Raw genomic sequence first — 21,027 nt, 5'->3', positions numbered from 1 at the left:
TTGGGGCATGCGCCCAGCTTTCTGCATGTGCATGGCTTTCTAGATTCCCAGGAATATGTCAGAACTTTTCAAAACACCCTATGAACATCCCATTTTCCAGCATTTCCTGTTACAATTTTTGGTCAACTTCTTGTTTGTCTCAGCCATTATCACTGCCTCAGGCAGCTGCTGTGTGAAACATTTGATGCTGATTGTTTTTGACAAATGCTTTGGGGAGATACTGTTTACACTATGTGAGCTCTAAGTTACATCAAATAAAGATAAGCCTCAAGAGTGGTAGTTTTTAGGGAACTTTTTATTTTTTATTTTTACTTTTTTTCTTTCCAACTTTTATTTTAGGTTCAGGGGGTACCTGTGTAGGTTTGTTGTATGAGTAAATTGTATGTCATAGGGGTTTGATGTATGGATTATTTTGTCACCAAGGTAATGAGCATTGTACCTAATAGGTAATTTTTTGATGCACACCTTCAGGAAACTTTCAGACAAGTTAAATAGTGACAATTCTCTCTGGATGGGACTCTGGGGAGCTCCAAATCAATTCTGCTCCCCTCCCAATGGCATGTAGGTTCCTGGTTTTCAAGGTTGCTAGAAAGCTGCAGAAAGGGGAATGGCAATAGGGCAAGTGAAATGCCACAAAGTTTCTTGTTCTTACCAAAATGCAGATATTTTTCTTGAATAAACGCTCCTCAGATTGTTGTAAGCCTTTGGTTAATTTCTAGATTTCTAAAAAAAATTATTTTAACAATTTTTGCTAGTGTTCTTGTTGCTTTTATGAAGGAACAGATTTTCAGAAATCCTTATTCAACCATCCCCACAGTGGCTCTTTCATAATCATAATTTTATTATTAAAATGTTGGCTCCGACAGACCTCCTGACCAGATGTCAGCTCTCATATCTCATATTTCAATTTTAACCTCAGTATCGTTCCTTAGCATTGCCTAGGAAAACAAATGGGTTAAAATACATTTCAAGGAATCTTTTTTCCTCCACTTTAAAAATCAATGCTGTTTTGGTATACTGAATAAGAAAGGTTGTGGAGTTGCCAAAGCATTATAGGATAGGACATTGAAGACAGAACTTTGCAGCCCACCCAAACCAGGAGAGCTTGCATAAAAGCTTTTTGAAATAATTTTGTTAATGCCATTATTTTAAAGAAGAGTAACACATTCACAGGAAAACAATAATGAAGATTGTTTAAATAAAATAAAATCTTTTTGCATCTTGTTCATTATCCTTCCCAGAAGTAACCGTCTTTAAATACTTCTGCTTCAAGTTATCTTTGGTGTTTCAAACCTTAATTTTAAATAATATCTTTTTATTTCTTGATTTACCAATTTTAAATAATATATAAATGTCCTTCATGAAAAAACTGAGAACATTATCTTATTGGCTCTTTCTCCTTTATTACAACCACTGAACTTTGGTACTTCTATTACTTTTTGGGTTTCTGTTGACTAACTTTAAAATTATACATCTAACTTTACATATAATTATACCATGAGTAAATTTTATTTTTCCTTCTATGAACTTTACTGATTCTTTTAATCCTTTACCATATAAAATGAGTAAATTGGGTTGTTTGCATTATAAAATCTCTTTACATTGCCCCTCCTAAGCCCTCTCCTTTACTTCCCACATCTGACAGCTCTCTCACTACTTTTATATGTTAGGCCCCATAATATTCAGATTCTGTTTGGTAAATATTAAGTCATTCATTCTTGGTCTACAGTTTAATTCAAACTTCAAAGATCAAAAAAGAGCATTTACAGCTTATTATTATATAAATAGTATTTATTGCAGAACCAGGTAGGGTGGCAAACTTTTAAAGAAAAAATATTTCTGTGGCACTAAATTTTCACACCAAAAAAGAAAAAAAAGTTGAAGATAAAGGACAAATTATAAATCTTTCTTTAAACTCCATCAAAAAATGCTCAAAATTGTGTCCTATAATATTGACTTCATATTTGAACCAAAAATATATGATAAATTGTTTGCTTTTTCTGTCATTATAGGGGCATTTTCTTGTCATTACTGATAGGAGATATCTATGCCATTGTCTGGTTAATACTATAATTAGCTTTTAAACTACACCATTTGTCAAATAAACTAATTTTACATTGATTTATTACCATACCTGTTTCCTAGCTTTGGTTCTAGGAAAAAAAATGCTGTCTTAGTTCTAATATTTCCTAAGTTCCTGGTCTTCCTCCTTTGCATAGATTCCTTTGTGAGTTGTATTGTTAAGGTACAATCCTTAGAAAATATTTTTATTTGCAAAAAATGTTCATGGGAGGTAATCGCCCTGAGTCTGTCCACATCTAGAAATGTTTTCATTTTGCCCTTCATTCTTTATTAATATTCTGGCTTAATATAGACTTATAGATGGAGATTTATTTTTCTTGCAGTATTTGAAGACCTGTTCCATTGACTCCTACCATCTGGATTTGTTTTGAGAAGTCCAATTTTGTTGTAATTCTTCCCCCTTTGTATGTAACCACCTTTTTCTTCTCTATGAAGCGTCTAAGAGCTTCTCCAGGGAAAGTGGGAAAATATGCAAAAAAAGAAGCATACTCATTATGTAGTACTACTTACAGTGAACAATATTTACCTAGACATATTCATGGCTGAGTGACTACTTAACAGTTTTGTTATTGACAGGATGGGGAAAAGAGACAAGGGTGATGTAAGAGAGTCTTATTATTAGGAAGTCAACTGATGTCTATTTTATAAATCAAGAATTAACAATGTCTGCACATTATTTGGAAACAAAAAAGAATTTAACCAAAGAAAACGCAAATGCCATTGAAAACCATTGCCTCTGGGAAATATAATATAGATGTAGCTATAAGCATATATATAATGTCAACAGGAGAAAACGGCTATGAAGAAAAATAGTGCAGGGTAAAGTAATTTTTAAAAATAGAGATTAGCAACTTTAGCTAGATTGTCAGAGAAGGCTCCTTTGTAAATGTGGCATTTGAGGAGATGACATATAAGATGATCTGGGAGAGGCTATTTCAGGTAGAAATAATAACTAGTGCAAAAGTCTTGAGGTAGGAGTACACTTGGTTGTTCAATGGACAGCAAGAAGGTCAATGTGATTGAAATGGAGAGGTGTTGGGAAACGAGTCTGGAGAGGTGGCCAGGAGCATGATCTTGTAGGGTAAAGGAAGGACTTCTAAATGTGATGGGAGCCACTGAAAGTTTTTGAGAAAGGAAATATGATCAGATTTGTCTTTTATAAGTATCATTGCAGCAGCTATGTAGAGGAGATACAGGTGCTAGGGCACAAATTAAGAGGCTACTGTAATATCCCGAGAGAGATGATGGTGACTTAAACTAAGGTGGTATCTGCGGAGGTGCTGAGAAGTGTTGGATCTGAAAAGTATTTTGACAGTAGAGCAACAAGTGTTATTTATTACGTGTGAATGTAAAAAGTATCCATGAAATAATATAAGATTTTCATCCTCAGGGACTAGGAATGTCAATGCCATTCACTAATATGGAGAACTAAGATGAAGGGAGCCTCTTGAAGTTAAAAAATCTGAAATCTGCTTTGGATATGCTAAGTTAAACGTCCATATTTGCCTTATGTTTCATCACAGATATTGAGTAGAAAGTTGTACATACACAACGCGGTTCAGGAGAAATATTAGGGCTAAATATGTAATATAAAAACATCAACACACAGATACTACCCAAGGCCCTGGAAATGGATACAACTACCCAGGGAATGATTACGTATAGGGGAGAAAAGTTCCAAGTCTTGAACACTTGAAGTTGAGAAAATGAAAGCAAAGCCAGCAAAGGAGAGTGAAAATAAGAGGCTTGTGAGTATGCTAGTTTGGAAGATGGGACATCATGAGAAAATGTTAATTAAGAATGTAAGAGGAGAAGTAGATTCTTGCAGAGTATGGAATCAACTTATGCATATATATGTTCAGTTTGAGGTGCCTTTCATTCAGCCAGATAGGTGTTCATTAAGAAGATAGGAATATGACTTTGAAGCTCACAAGAGTGCGTGAGACTGGCAATAGGAAATTAAAAGTCAAATATAGAAAATGATGGTTAAACTCAAGGGTATGAAATCAGATTTTTTGGAGACAACATGTGAAGGAAGAAATAGAACACTGAGTCTCTTGATGTACCATGGTCAGTAGAGAAGCCTGAAAGACCAATCAGAATTCTGCATTTCCTGATGTAGAATTTAGAGTAGGAAGTTTTCAGTACCTATTCTAACTCCATTACCAACTGGCTGCATGGTGTAAGATAATCATGTATTAATAGGGAATTAAAATAATAATTACTATTGTACATACCTCAGAGAGTTGTTGCAAGAATAAAATGAGATCATGTGTGTGACAGTTCTTCACAACATTTTCTATTTCTTTAGCACAGAGCTATACAAATGAGAGTTATTTAATTTTTTTCTGTTTGGCTTAGAGCACAGAATCTTTCAGAGTGGAGAGTCAGGACAGGTTCCATGAACATATGGAGCTCCCAGGGGGCTTGTGCAGGACTCAAGGAAATGTCCAGCTTTACCTGCTGGGCACAACGATTTTGCTGCTTCAACCCATCTGCTATGGAAAATGAGGAGCCAACAAAAAAGGGAGAAACAGAGGTGAAGGCACCTGATAATGAGAGCTTTAAGAAAGGGAAGAGTAAGTACATGCCGTCAGGTGAACCCAAAAGTCAATAGAGATGAAAAGTCCATTGGACATGACCAAGAGATTATTGATGCAATCTGCTGATGTATAAGAATGTGCCTTACCTAGGCTGGTGCCTGTTAGCTGGCAGAAGTGTGATGCCCTTCTCTGCTAGTATCAATAAAATGGCACGAGATATTCTTGCTCCATTCCCAGGTATATCCTGAGTCATTCATTTCAACCCAGCTTACCCAATCCTTACCTTCAGAGGTCTTTACTCTTGGAATCAATTCTTGTTGAAGACCTCATATTATCTGCCTCAAAACCACTGATCCACATTGCCATTCTGTTCTGACCTCTGGCTGGTATATTTTGAGAGCATTTTCTGCCCTGTTTCTTATTTAAGCTGTTTATTGGATATTGAGGGAGTCTGATGGAGCTGGAGGAGGCTGTACTAAAACATCATGATTATGAGCTTGGGCCCTGGGGTTCAAATCCTAGCTATCCCATTTCTTAGCTGTGTCCTTGGCCAGGTTATTTAACCCCTCTAATTCTCAACTCTCTACTCAATTTTTCCTAGACCCCAGTGCCATGCATATGGCAGGTGTTCGATATTGAGTAAATGTATAAGTTCATACAGATGAAAAAAACAAGACCCAGTATGATTGATACATATCTAATTAATAGCTAATGAAAAAATGGCAATCCTCCATATTAAAGCCAAGCTACATGTCATTTCTTAGAAATAAAGTTAAAGTCTCATCAAAATGATAGATTTTATTTAGCCAATACTTCATAGTGCTAGATATGACACTCAGTGCTTCATAATTTCCTTGTGAATTTGGTATAATTATTGTCTCCATTTTACCTATGAGATAATTGAGATACAAAGAGATTACAGAACTAATATGATTCCTAAAAGATTTACTCAAGGAATACTGTGACCCCTATCAAATAGCCTTTTTGAAATGTTCTAATTTGGACTACCATTTTCTCTGCCTCTCTGTTCCTAATCGTCACAGGTTCTTCCTCCCTACTTGACCACAGGCATGTCTCAGCATTGGGAAGGGTCCTAGGATGCATTGTAAAAGAAAGTCTGTAATTTTGGTGCATCAAGGAACAAAAGTATGGAAACATCCAGCCTCTGGCTGCTGGACACTCCCCTTCTTCCTTCCCATGATACTGTCTGTAGCAAAGAATAAAGTGTTATTTAATATTCTGAGTGTACAGTCCTATTTTTTCTTAACATGGCAAGCCAGAAACAGCAACTAATATTCCTGGTTCTCTTTTTACCTTTCACAAGATATACATCTACCTTAGAGGCTTCAGTGAACAAGAACAGCCTGGATAGTTTAAACCTAGAGCTAAACTACTTGAGGCATTTTAAGGTACTACTACTTCACTATACATAAATGGGGTGGGGGGCTGTGTTAAGGGCTAGAAGAATATATGAAGAGAAAGTGGCAAGCAAACCACGTGGAAAGCAAACCAAAGAATCAAAACAGTTGCTCTATCAAACTGAATATTCTTGCGCAGAACTGAGTATTCTTTGCCCTCACAGTGTTTTGAAACAGTGTCATAGAGTGCCAGGCATATTCCAAAGGAGGACCCTGGAGAGAGGGCTTCTGAGCTGGGCTATCTTTAAACTACTTCCAAGTTGACTCTGGAAAGATCACACGGGATTTTAGAAAAGTTATTATTATGACTCCTTATAAAATTACAATTATTGAATCAACTATGAATCTTGCACCTACCTTGGAGATACAAGCTAAATACCTTGGACCTAGAGCTACTGCAAACCAGAATACTTTGGGGCATAATGTCCCAAAAAAGCTTCCAGAGGCTTGAATTATCATAGTGTAAATATCCATCTAGCAGAGCAGGTAATTTTCTCATCACTCATCCTAAGCATTAGAAATAACCCACAGCAGCTGAACCATTTTGGAGCAAATTTTCCATCACCTTCCTTCCCTGGGTGGTTCAGGCCTTTGCAAACCATGAGTAACATGAATCTGCTGGTTCCCTACTGGCAAAGATGATGATGTTTTCCTGTTTGTTTTTGTTTTGTTTTAATCATGCCATGAGAAAATCCTAAGGCAAAAAAAAAAAAAAAAAAAAAAAAAAATCTCATTATCATATTCAAACCATATTTAGGGTTATCTGGTCATCCTTAGCAGATTTTTATGTACCCAATATTTATGTTTCTCAAATTAGACTCTTTTACCTTTCCCAGAGCAAGATGAAGAACCTCTCAAACAGCATCATTTTCAAAGCAAGCACTAGCAATGGAAAACACTGCCACCACCAGCAGCTAATCCTGTAGGGTCAGGGTATTTTCTGTAATACCTTGAAATTGTCTGCCTCCCTCTTCTTATCTGTCATTTTTAAAGATGTCAGTGTGGGGTATCAGTAGTTGAAAACTCAGAATACCAAGCCAGTCCTTCCCTGTGATTGCTACATAGCTTTTGCCTGCAGGATAAGCCTCCATCACTGACGTAGTTGCTTTTTAACTTTTTTTGTTGTTGTTTAAGTTGGAAAATCCCCCGCCTCCTCCATTCCTTCACAATGCTTTCTGCCTGAATGATTTCTAGTCTGAGGGCTATACACATATTTTGTTTCTCCCTCTGCAGGTTTTTTTTTTTTTTTCTCTTCAAACTTCCGCATGCTGCTTTTTTTTAAAGTGTCACACTTTGGACAAAATGACTATAAAGGATTTTGCAGTACACTGCATTCAAACACCTTTCCCTCTATTCCAACTTGCTTTATAATGAAAGTAAGAGCCATAATCAAGATACTTTTGTTGGCAATTAAGTCTCTAAGGACTGCAGATTTTCTTCTTTATTGTATGGAAATCTTAAATGTTTAAAGAATAAGTAAACAAATTTCAGCAACATGTCTTTTTTAGGAATTTGGCTTTAATAAACATCCAAACACTGTTAATTATTATGGCATAAACATTAATACGTCAAAAAAGCCTTCAGGTCAGGGAATCTTTAAGACACAATTATGTCTACTGATTGCGATTAAAAGTATCATTTATTAAATTCTTAACAGCCCGTCTCTTTTTAAACGCAGCGCCTTCACAACTCTTCTTCCCTTACCCCCACCCCGCTTCCCTCCCTCCGCAATGGAGTGCAATCAAAGGCCGTATTATTGCCTAAGCTTGGCTCTCAGGCCAGCGATGTAGGGGTGTGTGTGTGTGTGTGTGTGTGTGTGTGTGTGTGTGTGTGGTGGGGCAGGGGAGGAGGAGGGTGCAGGGGAAGAGGTTGTACGCCGCTTTTCCGAACCCAGCTCTAAATGGTTTCTCCTAAGCGAGACAAGGATTTTCCATCGCCTAAAAGAGGCCATCAAGTTTTAACATTGCGAGGCACGACTTCTAATCGCATCCTTCCCGGAAAAGTACAAACAGTTCCTCAGACGAGGTCCCCCACCTCCCACGCGCTCCCCAGCCCGCCCTCCCCGCGGAGAGTCCCGCGACAGCCTCCCCAACACCTGTGAATCATCCGGGACGCTGCCACCGCCGAGCGATCCGCGCACCACCCCCTCCCCAGGCCCGTGCACGGCCAGGGAGGACAGTTAGGATTGTTGCTTTATAATTATCACTTTTAATCTCTAATATGATCAGCACAAGTAGCCTTTGTCTCCCCGCCCTGATTTGAGCATCCTAGGGCCCCCTGAGGCAGCCTGCACGGGTACCCGGGGTTTGCGCATTGAGTGAACCACCAGATTCGGCAGCGTCCCAGCCGTCCTTGCTCTGAAGCCCCCACCTCCTCCTGGCCGTTTGGACAGTTCCCTCGGGGCGTCCGTGCCTCTGTGGGGTACCCCTAAGACACCCAGCACGAAACCCCAGCGCCGACTGCAAATTCCACCCAAAGCAGCGTCATCCGTTTTTGCCCTCGGCAAACAACTCAACTTCAAGCCTCGAGTCCTCGCAAACCCACGCTGGCTGGGCTAACTCCGCTTCCCTTCTCCTTCCCCCGACTCCTGCAACAGCTCAGAGAGCCTGGCTCTGACGTACTTCAAAATAACGTGCGCCAGCCTCGCTCCCCGGCTGACCACAGCAACGAGAGCTGCAAGCCCTCGGCGCTGCTTCGATAACATGAAGCAATCACTCATAAAAATAGCAACCCACGTAGCCTGGCCATATATGGAACTGGCGAGGGTGGACGGGGATGCCCCTCCGGACCCTCTTTGGAGAAAACAAATCGCCGCAGAAATTTCCCCCACCCCTCCCATCACTACCTTTTACCCCCCTCTGCCTTCCCCTCTCCTTAGATGACTCAATCACCGATTCCACTGAAAGGGGGTGGGGGTGGGGGTGGGGGGAAAATATACACACACACACAAATTATACATATATTATACATGTATTATAAAATATATACACACATACATATATATACACGCACATATGTACACACACACACACACACCAAAGAACATCAAGAATGCAGTTGCGGGATGAACGCTTTTGCCCGAGACCGAGTGTTAAAATGGAGTCATAAGAGTCGCCCCTTTTGGGTGTTTATAGGAGGTGAAAACACGGAGGTTTGCAGGGCAGCGCCGGGGAGCCGAGTCAAGCGCGCCGCAGCCCGGGCCCCGCCTCCGCCCCCGCCGGAGCCCCGCCCCCACTTCCTCCCGCCCCTCGCCGGGCGGCTATTAAAAGCTGCTGACGTCAAAACGGACGGCCATCTTTGATGAGGGCAGAGCTCACGTTGCATTGAAGACGAAACCTCGGGGAGGTCAGGCGCTGTCTTTCCTTCCCTCCCTGCTCGGCGGCTCCTCCACACTTGCAACCTGCAGAGGCCCGGAGAACACAACCCTCCCGAGAAGCCCAGGTAAGGAGCCCCCTCCCCAGGTCGTGGTTCTGGCTCGGGATGGCTGCATACCCAGAAGGGACAGCAGCTGGGCATTCCGAGTGGGCTTGGGTAAATACAAGTATTGGTGCACTTAGGGTGCGGTATTCCGTGTGTGCACGTCTGGTGGGGGCTTTATAAAGTGTTTTCGAGGTGAACTGCTGGGGGAAGGGGAAACGGGAGCCCTGCAAATGGAGCGACGGGAAGGAAGAGCGAGGGTACGTACCGAATAATAACTTACTCTTTTGAAACAGTAGTGGGACCCCCTCTTTCTTCCATTTTGCGATGCAGTTTTCAGAGATATTTAGGCTGTTGGGTTCCCCCCCGTCGTTCTAACCCTATTATTTTGACTGTTGTCGTTAGGGTACTATTATCCAGGGAAGAATTAAGGAGGAGGCAGGGTGTGGGTGCTGGGGAAGCGAAAGGAGAAAGGGGGAGTTCCCGCCCCGGGCAAGCTGAGCTGCTGCAGCGACAGCAGCCTCCATGCCCCGCAGACTTGATTTATGCCGCCTGCTCCACGTCAACTGCAGGCTGGCGGGAGGCGGGCGGGTCGTGCCAGGTGGGAGGGCTCTGCGGAGGGCTGGCGCGGGTGGGCTGGCTTCGGGGACTGCGGCGGCCCGCGCTCAGCACCCTGGATAGCAATACCGAGGGCTCGCGCGGGCGCCCTCGACCTTTCAGCACCGGGGACAGCGGTCCGGCCGCAGCGCCGCATCTGCCTGCGGCAGAAATGCCTGGCCAGGGCTGGATGTGCGAGGGCTGGAGACCAAATTGTCTCTCTGAGACCCTGGTCTTACGGGGACCCTTAATAGAGGAGTCATAGTAGGTTAAAAGAAAACAAGAAAGAAATAAATCTTGCTCACAGAGACTCCTTTACAGACAATTTCCTGTTTCCCCTCCTCACCTCCTGCATAGCTTCAACAAAATAATAGTCTACTTGTGGAAATCTATGTTGCCCTCTGACCCTTATTTTAGGTAGAAAATAAATACATTTTTTAAAAAAATAGGCATTTATCCTTCAGCAGGGTATCAAGATTTTTGTTTGGTTTTGTTTTTTAACACAGAGTAGATCTGTCTACAGATCTTGGGTGAGTGTGAGTACTGTATATACAAAGAAGCCAATGCTATCTGTTTATAGGGATGATACATCTCTATGTTTCCATTTGATAGAAATGTGAGATTAGCTTAACTAAGCAGAATCAACTTTAAGAATGAATCACTGTTCCTTTTCCTTCTTCCCCCATCCTTGCAATCAGGCATGAACACAAGTATTCATCCACAAAAACACATATCTGAGAAATTTTGCTTGTCCTGTACTGAATAGATTTAATCTCTTTGGCCATGGTTTCTGAATTACTGGAAGTATTTCCTATCAGCACTGGTTATCACAGGCTGATAGCTTTAGATTTTGACAACATTAAGACTGGTCTTCCTCAGGAGAATCGAAGTGTGTCCTTCAGGGGAACGCAGGTAAAGAACCATGGTGTTAAACTAGAACTGAACTCTGACCTAAAGATCTACTGCAATTTCTCTTATGGCACTGCGGGATTTTGCTGAGGTGGTGATAACTACTTTAACCATTTTCTACTCTGAGGCTTGGAGTATCTGAGAGAGCAAAAGTCATCAGTGATATTTCTCTCTGTTTGATATAGATAAAACTGGCATAAAAATGACCAGTGTCAAAATTATGCCATTTGAGTAGTTAGCAAAAAAGAGTAACAGTGTCATTGTAATAATCTATACAACACATTAAAGAAACGCTATCATGATCCCCTTAAAAGACCCCAAATGAGACCTTGGATTGTGTTCAAATAGTCATACCTCCTATCATCCGTATGCTACAGATACTAAAATTTCCTGTCCATATACAGAAGGTGATTTCATTCCCAGCTATTTAATTATTTCCTAGTGTTTTTTTTTTTATAGATGACTATGTGTTTCCATGTCTGTATATATTGATCTGTTATTGTGCATGGATGTAAAATTATTTGGATGGACATTTATATAAGAGTATGTAAATGTATAAGAGAAGTTTATAACTTTGCAATCTGCAGACAAAAATAAACAACTGTGTTTTAGTGGTAGAGGAGAGAAAATATGGGTAGGAATTTTTTAAAATGCTTTAACTTCATGCTGCATGTCCAGACAGCTGTCTGCGTAGTTGCGTCAAATGAAAAGCCTAATGCTGCCGGAATTACGTGCTTGGACATTAGTAATTACTGCTGGGTTTGTTTGCTAGTGGAAGACTGGGGAGGAGCGGGGGAAGTAGAGGACTGCAGTGAAGATGTCAAAGGGCACAGAGCTGAGAGAAAGAAGCAATGTGCACAATTAGAAAGCTAATTTTAGAATAACTTACTGAGAAATTTCAAAAAATATATCATTGAACCATGAATTTAATATTTATATCATTGACAGCTTCTGGGGAAAAAATTGAGAAATTTCCTATTTTAAGTTTGAATTTTTAAAATCCAGGGCAATGCGGTGAGAAGAGGCAGGAGCAGATGGACATAGGATGAGCCAGGAGTCATTCACACAGACCCTCTGATGCCTGTTTGTTCATCGATATTTACTGCATTACCACCTCAGTGTTCAAATTACAGAATAATTGACAATCCTCTTAACCTCTTCATGGCAGAATCTCCCAAGAATTCACAATTTTATTTTTATTTTGTTAAACACACATATCCACACATGCACAAACACAATGCAAATTACCCCTTAATTAGCTTGTCTAAAGATATTCCTAAGCTCTAAATGTTAACCCTTGAGTGAGGGTTATCAGCTGAGATACATGTTTCTGCTAGTGACACTTAGAAGCTGCGTAAGCAGTCGGCCTTCAGCATAACATGGAGGTTTGACGATTAGTAGAAATGAGAAAAATAGTCTGAGAAAGAGGTTGAGAGAAGAGACATGAAGGAGAAAAATAGAAAATATGCTTTTTAGATAATTCACTATGAATAAACAATGTTTCTCACATTACGGGACTGCTTTACAATTCTATAAAGGAGGAAAATCCATGTTTTAAGCCTCAGCACTGGATACTTTCTGCAATGTCATCCCTTGTCAGCAAGGACCAACCTGATAGGAAGATATTGATCAAGCGGTATTCACCAGATACAGAAATGAATCCCATGGGAGATATAAAATCTCATGGTTTCTGTCTTGACCTCAATAAGTTTAGCATCTAGCAATCTTAATAAAAGCAATAAACAATAAGTTAATAAATAAAACCAGAATCAAATGCAATAAAACATTAGAAGACAAATTATGAGGACATATGTGATTAATTTTCAAGTGAATGTGACCAACAGTAAGTAACGTAAATTCAGGAGGGTAACATCACAGTGGACTGGAACAATCTGAGAGAAGAGGCAGGCCTTGAGATGGCTTTTGGAGGTTTCAGAGAGATGGGAGAGTTCCGCTAAGTTGAAGTCACAACATATGCAGAATATCACGTTAGGCAAGCCCACTCTACAGTTAGCAAACCCTAAAAATGCCCATTCATTTGGGTGGAGTGGGAAGCTGGGAGAGAATAGGCTAGGATGCAGAGTTGGAGCCTTCTGTAGAAGGGTTTGAATGTCAAGCTGAGAATTTGGTACTTTATTCTCTAAAGTTGATTTCTGAGCAGAAGCTGATATAACAAAGTAACCAGGTCCTTTTACTATCCAGAAATTACTATTGACAGAGTGGATTTAATTTGCATTCTTCCAGAAGTAGAGGGGAGCAAATTGGTATCATAAGAGATGGTCAATGAAACAAAATCAGTCCTTACTGAAGCATCTTTTAAGATCACTTTTCAGGATACATATACCTACATAGACATATAATTCCTGCTTGGAAGTTAATCGCAAGTTTCAATTTTCTATTATTGACTAAAAGAAATTATGCAAGTTGAGCACTTGCCAGGCAGATTGAAAAGAAGGTCAAGAATCTGGTGATGAGATGCCCCAGAAGGTGCACTTGAATAATAAACATGGTGCCGAACACTCTCTTGCCCTCTGTGAATATTCAGCATTGTCAAGTGCACTGACTGGAGGAATGAAAAAAGTTGTCAGTTCTTCTGAGTGTGTTTTGAGCAGCATGACAAATAGAACCAGCCTCACGTGGCTAAAAATGGGAAGAAAAAGATGGAATGGTAGAATTTTGAAAAACTGTGGTGGGCAGTATATCAAATTTCTTTCCCTGCCTATTTTGCTGACTCTTGCTAATTACCCTCGCTTCAGGGCTCCCTCAAGGTCTGGATTACACCCGTTTCCTTTCTAACCTTGTGGTTACTACTCTCACAGCAGAGCTTCAAAATTCCAAATGCTGACAGAATTGCTAAGCCAAAATAGTCAGTGGGTTCATGTAGAGGAAGAAATGGCAATGGTAGATATAGATTTTACTGCCATTTCATTTCTGGCTATAAAGTATCAAGAGACTATCCTCATCTATTCTTCACTAAAACGCTGGCAGCAGAGACACCACAGGATAACATTTTCATATCCAAGCCGACTACCTAGGGGAAAGTTAGAGGTAGTGACATTTGATGCTTTAGGAGGTCAGGTTGGTGGTTATTAAACTGAGCCCAGGGACCACACAAACATCAAGCAAGGCGAAAGGAGGAGACATGATGTAGCACTGAGGAAGTAGGACATGATGAGTGGACAAAAACTTAAAAAAAAAAAAAAAGTTTTACAAGAGGGAAAAAACTTCATAGAAATTTCTAGAGAATCCCAGCTGCACTCTGAACTCCTCAGAATTGCTATTATTGCCTTAACAATAATATCTACTCTTTCTATGTAATTTTCTTCACAAGGATCTCAAGCACTTCACCCAATATAGAAGTCCAAGAAATTTCTGATTTCTAAATAAATAGTGCAACCCACAGACACATATGTTCAGATATAGTATTAGATCACATTTAGTAAGACATAAATTGATTTAGAATGACAGAGATACCCAAAGCAGTGATTAATCAGAATGGGCTTATGGGGAAGAAGAATGTGACCCTCATTATAAAAGAGTTTACCTGTACTGGCTCACTGTTTCCTCCTAACCACCTTGTGATCAGATTACTATTATTATTTCCATTTCACAGATGAGATAACTGAGGCACAGCAAGGGTAAGTAACTTGTCACAGAGCAGAACCAGGACTTACATGTATTCAGTCTGACTCCAGAGATTAAGCTATGTAGTATATTTTATGCTACCTCTACCTCTTGCATCATCCGCATTTTTCATATTGACCAAATAAGGCATAGAGAATGTACATGTCTTTTTCTGCAGTCGTTTCCTCCTCACTTGGGTAGCAAGGCCTGAAGGTAAGGATGCTGCTCAGAGTCAGGAGACCCAGCTCTAGCCCTGAAACAACTGCTTGTAATTTCCTGTTTGGAATCACACAGTCTTTAAATTAGTCAGCAAACCACTGTTGAACTTGGTTTCTTTATTGGCAGAATGATAGAAGTAGACTAGTGATGTCCAATATCCCTACTATTCAAAAATCAATGAAATCAGTGCTGAAAACCCCAAGCAATGGGTCCTGACCTAGTGACTGATGACCTCAGCTGGCATCATCTTAATAATGCTTCAGTAACTGATCTGGACCCAATTGGAAGATTAATTACATTCATCGCCTCCCTTAGCCCAATCCTTATTTTTTTCCCCCTCAAAATTGCTTGCCTTCATCTTTCTGAAGCCTTCCCAGAGTTAAGAAATCCTGTCTTCTTCCTCAAAGCCCTATTCTGAGTCATCACTGCTTTGGGTTTCTCCTGTCCTTCTCAATCAGATTTGTAGCTATCTGGCACATACTGTCTCCTACAATCTGCCTAAACTTTGTATCATTCTGTTTTCAACCGAATTAACTTTTTAAAAATTTCTTTCTAGACCTCTTTTTGATCATCTCCTGTGTCTGACTTAGCAATATATTAGCTGCAGTTCCTTCACTCATCCTCTTACTTCCTCTGCCGCTTAGCAAAGAGGAAACAGAAGCTTTTATAGAATCTGTGAGCTGTAAAGTACTTTAAAAGTTACATTCCTATGTAACCTGAATCTCATGATACTGATAGACAGCTCAAAAACTAATCACATTGGGAGGATGTGGGGTAAAATGACATTACAGGAAAGCTTTAAAAACATGGGACAAGGAGAGAAGGAAGCTTTAAAGCCTATGAGGTCAGAGGTCAGCAGCTGGTGGTAAAATGTTGATTAATTAAATTCATAGTCACACATCAAATAAATTCACATGTCCCAGAGGGGGAAAAAAACCCCACGTTCGCCTTGTCACAACCTACTGCAGATTTCAGCATCTTTCCACCAAGGTAAAACACGGTATCACAAGAAGAAATCCTAACTGATTTTCTTATTGTTGACTACAGAGGTTAACTTCAGCAGTGACTGACTTACTGGTAAGAACAAATCTGTATCCCCAAAAAGAGATGGGGGGAAATCCTATTTAAGGATTAGCATTTCCTTTTAAATGCTTAACAATGATTCTAGAGAAATTCAGTCAAATGATGCCTGCCCCCGAATGACGCTGAATAACACCTGTACTGGGTTTATGGCTTGCTTTCTTTGGTTGTGGAAAAATATATTTCATCCTCTTCTCTGCTGTTGTTGATATGGTTCATATTACTCAAAGATGTCTAATTCTCATGTCTTAAATTGAGACTGTTGGCACTTTCTGCTGACTCGCCGTGTCTTAATCTTCCAAGGTGGTCCATTTTTACTTAAAGAAAAAGGTTATTTTCCTCCAGTGGCAGGTTCTACAAAATGACCATCTGGTCCCAGCTTCCCCATCACTTCCTTTATTCAGATGACAATAGTCACAAATCTGGAACTTGAGAGATGACTTTCCATGCCTGGAACCTTGAATCAGTGGTTTCTGTCCTTTACTGATAACAGCAAGTAAAAAAATGAAAGTCTCTTAGGTGCCCCCCTGAGGCCAGAGTTCAGCCCTACACTCCTGTCTCATTCCTTTTTCAGAGAATTCTCTCAATTGAGGTCTGAAAATCCTGCAAGTTGGACAGAGTTTCCTTTCCTTTCTTCATTTCCTTCCATGAAGAGTCTCAGACCACGTTGTTGATCTCCTTTATTTATGTTCATCTTTGGTACAGTTTCAAAGAATAATGACTGGCAAATTCCAAAACAGTGAATGTCTTAAATTTCCCTGCAGTTATTCCGAAGTTGGTCTGGGAGGTAGGTATAGGTAAATCACACTGTGACTTCTCTATCAATAAACAGAAAATGCACAGAAATAAATGCTAGAAAGCCTGCTGGGAAGAACACTGGCAAACTATTTCAACATGCATTAGCCTTGTTGAGTGAATTTTTTATTTTAATGGGAAAGTCCATTCCTGATTTATGCCAGATAAATTGCTGAATGTATCTACTTTTTTCCAATTCCACGATGACTACCCATGTATTCCTTCATCATAAATCAGCTGCTATTATGGCATTCTTCATTAATTAATCCATTGAACAAATATCTATTGAACACCTGCCATGTACCAGGAAAACATATACTGGTTCCTGAAGTCAGAGCTGTAAATAAAATCGTCATGTTTCTGCCCTCCATGTGTTATGCTAGGTGTCCCCTCTTGAGGTGTCATTATTTTAGAAAGCATGTTTCAATGGGATGCCTTTTAGAATCTAAGACATTAACTCAGTGTAGAAAAGAGCTATGACTCTCTAATCAAAATATAAAACCTATTGAAGGTTTTTACTGAGCTGTCAGTATCTACAGAGAGATTGCTGTATCATAAACAAATACATATTAAGAACCAGCTTCAACCATCACAGAACTCAGTAAATATCTAAGGTATGTCTTTGTGTGAACTTGTCTCTATTTACATGGCAATCAACTAGGATGCCACTAAAATGTCCCTTAAATACATGACTATCTTCCAGTATCCCAGTCTGTTGGGATCTCTCCCTGTACAGACCACTTTCTGCCACTCATGGGAGGAAGGGGTCAAGCTTTAAGAAACATGGTACCTCCTGGGCCAGAAATCCTATTCCCAACTCTAAAACTTATGGAGCAATGCAAGAATAGGTTGACTAAAAAAGGGTCCTTTGGATGAGAGTACTTCCCAATCCAATCCACTTTCCTCCTTTGAAAACTTTCTATCATTAAACAAGGTTCAGTGATTCAGGATCAAGTGGAATTATGTCTTAATTCCCCAAACTCCTACTTCCAGAAATTCACCTCTTACCAATGAGCAATGCTCTTATTTCCCTTGTAAGATTGATCACACTGCTTTGTAATTACCTACTTATGTATTTCTCTTCCTTAATAGACTTTGGAAGTCTTTGAGAGCAAGGGTAATATTTTAGCTTTCTTTGAATCTTCAGTACCTATAACAGTGCCTGTCACACCCATGTATGCAGGAAATAAGTGAGCGAATGGGGATACCGGCTACCCCTTTGCAGAGAAAAGAATTCTACCACTGTAAGTAATTCTGCTTTTTATTGATCAAATGTTATGATCAGAATAACTCAGGAATTGTTGTGTATCCTTGCACATAGATTCATTCTAAATATTGGAATAAAATTATGTCCCAAGGAATTACTTTTTTTACCGTAACTAGCTGCCAAACTATGGCAAATGGTGTAATATTCTAACCTGTTATTTTATCACTTATGAGTCAGGAGTTAAAATGCTAATGAAGGATCAGAGGATTCTTAATAAAGGCATTGCTAAAATCAGGTTTATATTCAGAGATTAAAAGCCATTCACTAAGAACAGTTTAAGTCAGTTTCATATTTAAAGCCAAGCAATTTAGCATAGATGAAATATATAGTTAAAATGTTTTACTGTTCACTAGGATGAAAAGGATATTTCACACATCCATTTAAGACATATATTACACTCACCAGTGGGGTAGATATATGGCTTTGGCCAACTCTTGTCTTCAGGGTCACATATTTGCTGCTGCGCTGTTAGAATTGGCAAGGTGGACACAAGTTTTTCATGTCCATTCCACTTCCTTAAAAGGGTCCTTCAGAGACACCAATCTCTGGCTTTTCCTCTCAAATAGTCAGTGTCCTCTTGCCTGGGAGAGAATCATAAGCCTGGGCATGATTTGGTAAATCAGTCCCATTTGTCCTTAGGAAAACACCTTCACCAACTGAGCATTGAATTTTGCGTTTCTTTTTTCCCCATTCCTTCTCTTGAAAATACGGGTTAGTTACTCTGCATCCAACTTTCTCCATAGAAGACTGAAGATACTACCACTTAATGAACACAAGGAAAAAAGTAACTAACTTCCTAAATGCCTACTGTGTGCTGCACTAGGTGCTTGATGTGTTATTTCAATTAATTTCCGTGGCAGCCTTAAAAGAGTTCGGAACACTTGTCTCTGACTGCAAAGTCCATGGTTGTCCCCACCACCCCATAAATTATCCCATGAGTTGCATAAAATCCATTGAGAGCCTCTAACAGAAAAGACACTGCTGATACATAGAACATGAGCCAGCCAAATCTAAAAAGCTGAGTCCTCTGAGCTAAAGAGCTAGGTGAGATATGGTGGTATAAGTGACCAGAGAAACTATGCGTTCAAACAAGTTCACTGAGCAATGGGTGGAGAGTCAGCTGGCTGCATGCCAGCTCTGCCACTTCCATTGTATAACCCTGAACAATTTAGCTAATCTGAACTGAGCCTCACTTTCATTTACATCTGTAAAAGGAGAGCAATTGCTGCCATGCTTATATGTCAAGTGGTTGTCATGAGACCTAAAGGAGCTAATGCTTGTGAAGAAGTTACCTCCACCACTCTGAGAAAGAGGAAGGGACTGTTATGTTCAGTTACCTGCTATTTGCCATACCAGATTTCCAGGGTTCTTTATCATAGGTTACATGAAGGCCATATGCTTCTTTTCCTCTTTATTATGTTGTTTGCTTAAATAAACAAGTCTTGGTATCACATTATTTTTTAGCCTGATCAGCATGCATAATAAAATGGGGAAATATGTCAACAGCCTTTGATTTTTCTATTTGGGGGAAGATTTTAAAATGCCTTTGATTAGCATCTCTGCTTTAGGAATGACCTCATGTTTCTCAGAGTAATGCTTAGATACCGAAAGAGGCCCAGTTGTTATTTAAACACTGGTCCCCTCTTCCTTAACATCTTGGATTTTAAAGATGCTTGAGGAGTTAAAAGAGATGATATGCAATATGTCCCGCTATTCTTTAGCTTTTGAAAAAGAAATTTTCTATAAGCTATTTAGTGAACCATTACTGAAGCTACATCTGTTGGCTTCATTTTATATTCAGCTTTGTGTTAAGGATTTTTGTTAGGGGTGGGGATAGGTTTCTTATTAAATATTGTGTGTGCACATGTGTTTTTGTACGTGCACACAATACACAAGCAGAGAGATGCAAACCCAGACTCTTTCTTGGAGCCAGCCTTGAATACAAAATTCCTACATGCATTGTCTCATTGTCAAAACCTTTAGTTTTATTCATAAACCAATAAATATGAAACCTGCACAAGCAAGTTACAAGAACAGCAGATTCTATGCTCCTAGGCTGCATTCACAGAATGATTTTTCTTTGAAGTTGGAAAAGGCTTCCAAAACAACCCTATATAAAGCAATGACTTCAAATTCTGCTTTGGGGAGAAACTCTACAGGACAAGAGAGCTTGCTGGGGAAAGATTTGGAAACTCACACTATTTTTTTTGAGCATCTACTATGTGGTAGATATTATGTTAGGCTATCGTTGCTTGTTTCGTATTTAATTTCTACAGCAACCTTTTGAGTGGCAGGTGTTATACTTCACACTTGACTCAGAGAGAATACTGTTTAATCAAGGTCCTTCAATGGATTCTAAAGTGCTGATCACAGCTCTTCCCCCGACAAACCAGTTCATGCATAAACAGGAGTTAGTGATTAAAATTGTAGGCATTTTGTTAAGCAGAATTGGGGGGAAAAAAAGAAGAAAAGAAAAGATTACGACCAGCAGCCAGAGTCAGATTATCGGACTTCCTTACTCCTTTCTAGTTCTACTTCAAGGTTAGACATTGGGACCTACTAAAGGAGAAAGGGCTACAGAAATGTGTGCAGTCAGACAGGATAGCTAGGGAACCATAGGCCCTTCTCTCTTTTTCCCACCCATTCCCCCAAGTGACAGAACCTGCTTCCGGAAGCTTGCAATCTAGGGGAGCAAAAAATGCAAGCTTGCTATAGGTAGGCAGATCCCAGAGAAAAAGCCAAGGAGGAGAAGGGAGTTATACTTTTTTACTGCTTATTTCCCATCTCACAGAATACTTTAGTTGGGGGTGGGAGGGGAAAGTAAAGGAAGGGGTGGAGGGAGTATCATCCCAACACTCATCTTCCCAAAGAATGGAGAGTCCCATTTTATGGGACAAAGTAGGAATTGATGAGTCTTTGAGAGGGAGAAAATTGTTCCTCCTTCTACACAGTTAATAAGAGAGAGAACTTGAGTTTGAATTTAAGATCTCAAGTGCAATGACCTTCTACAATCAATGGTTCATTACTCTAGGACACTTGTTCTCCAGCTATGGTGTTTAGCAGCATCAGCATTACC

The 21,027-nt window shown here is 39.9% G+C and overlaps 1 protein-coding gene and 1 long non-coding RNA gene across 8 annotated transcripts in view; one reads left to right on the top strand and one right to left on the bottom strand.

Moving 5' to 3' along the window:
• Positions 1–10,010, bottom strand: part of LOC135965602 (uncharacterized) — a 189,776-nt gene extending 179,766 nt beyond the window's left edge. For 2 of the 3 annotated variants that reach the window (XR_012419161.1, XR_010578570.1), the window contains exon 1: positions 9,744–10,010. This is a non-coding gene — a long non-coding RNA (uncharacterized lncRNA). Of the gene's footprint in view, positions 1–9,728 lie in introns of all 3 variants that reach the window. The other variant, XR_010578571.1, reaches the window with a different exon arrangement.
• The window catches only part of SNAP25 (synaptosome associated protein 25), an 87,294-nt gene continuing 75,630 nt past the window's right edge, over positions 9,364–21,027 (top strand). For 3 of the 5 annotated variants that reach the window (XM_005568353.3, XM_005568355.3, XM_074004775.1), the window contains exon 1: positions 9,364–9,484. The gene's annotated coding sequence lies outside the window, so the exon portion shown is untranslated. Of the gene's footprint in view, positions 9,721–21,027 lie in introns of all 5 variants that reach the window. The other 2 variants (XM_005568354.4, XM_015457785.3) reach the window with 1 other exon arrangement.

The sequence above is a fragment of the Macaca fascicularis genome, chromosome 10, assembly GCF_037993035.2.
Source record: "Macaca fascicularis isolate 582-1 chromosome 10, T2T-MFA8v1.1".
Lineage (NCBI taxonomy): Eukaryota > Metazoa > Chordata > Mammalia > Primates > Cercopithecidae > Macaca > Macaca fascicularis.
The sequence above is the reverse complement of the archived record's forward strand: the minus strand, read 5'-3'. Positions and strand labels throughout refer to the sequence as shown.